Here is a 787-nt window from a genome sequence, read left to right as displayed (position 1 = left end):
TGGGGGCGGCGGCAGCCCCGGGCTTCCCGGCGGCCGTTCCCGCAGCCCCCTCCCCACTGACCCCTCCTCCCTTTCTTCCTGCATCCTCTCCTCCTCCAGCCTCGCCGCCTTCCTCCCCGGCGGCTCCTGTTTTGTGAATGAATTAGGAGGCGGACGCCGGTGCGGGGCTCCAGGCTGGTTGGGGTACCCCTCCCCCGCACCCTCTACGACGGCCCGGGGGTTCGCACCTGTCTGGGCACCAAGGTACCAGGCGCCCAGGTTCCTGCGGGTCGACCAGGCCGCGGCAGCACGTGTCCGGGGGACTGGGCTCCTCTCCCCTGGCCGGCTTGGAGGGGTCCGGAGGGCGGCCTGGCACAAGAGGAGGAGCCCCGCTGGGCGCACAAGTTTCCATGCCGCCGCGTGTGGCCCTGCAGCGGGGCGCACCTGTCAGCGGGAGAGACGCTGCACACCAGCAGCCCCTCAAAGTTTCGGAGGCTGGATGGAGAAGCGTGCGTCCTTGGCTGGGGGTTCTCCTTCCGTGGTCCTGGGAACCGGACTTGAGCGCGCCCCCAACCTTGTGCCCTTGAAAGCCGAGTGCGCGTTAGTTTGCCTGGGCTGGGCTCCCATGGATGAGCGAAGGGCATGAGGAGGAGGCTGTCCAGGCTGTAGGATCACCCCCCAGCCTCTGCCGGCTTGGGGTGACACAGGCCCCCGCCCCAGATCTGGGCAGGAGAACCTCGACCACAGCCTGCACCAGCGCCTGATTGCACGTGGGATATCCGGTTGAGGGACATTTTAGGGACCTCTG

This window comes from Rhinopithecus bieti, unplaced genomic scaffold, assembly GCF_001698545.2.
Source record: "Rhinopithecus bieti isolate Rb0 unplaced genomic scaffold, ASM169854v2 scaffold_32081, whole genome shotgun sequence".
Classification (NCBI taxonomy): domain Eukaryota; kingdom Metazoa; phylum Chordata; class Mammalia; order Primates; family Cercopithecidae; genus Rhinopithecus; species Rhinopithecus bieti.
This window is presented reverse-complemented; position numbering follows the sequence as displayed.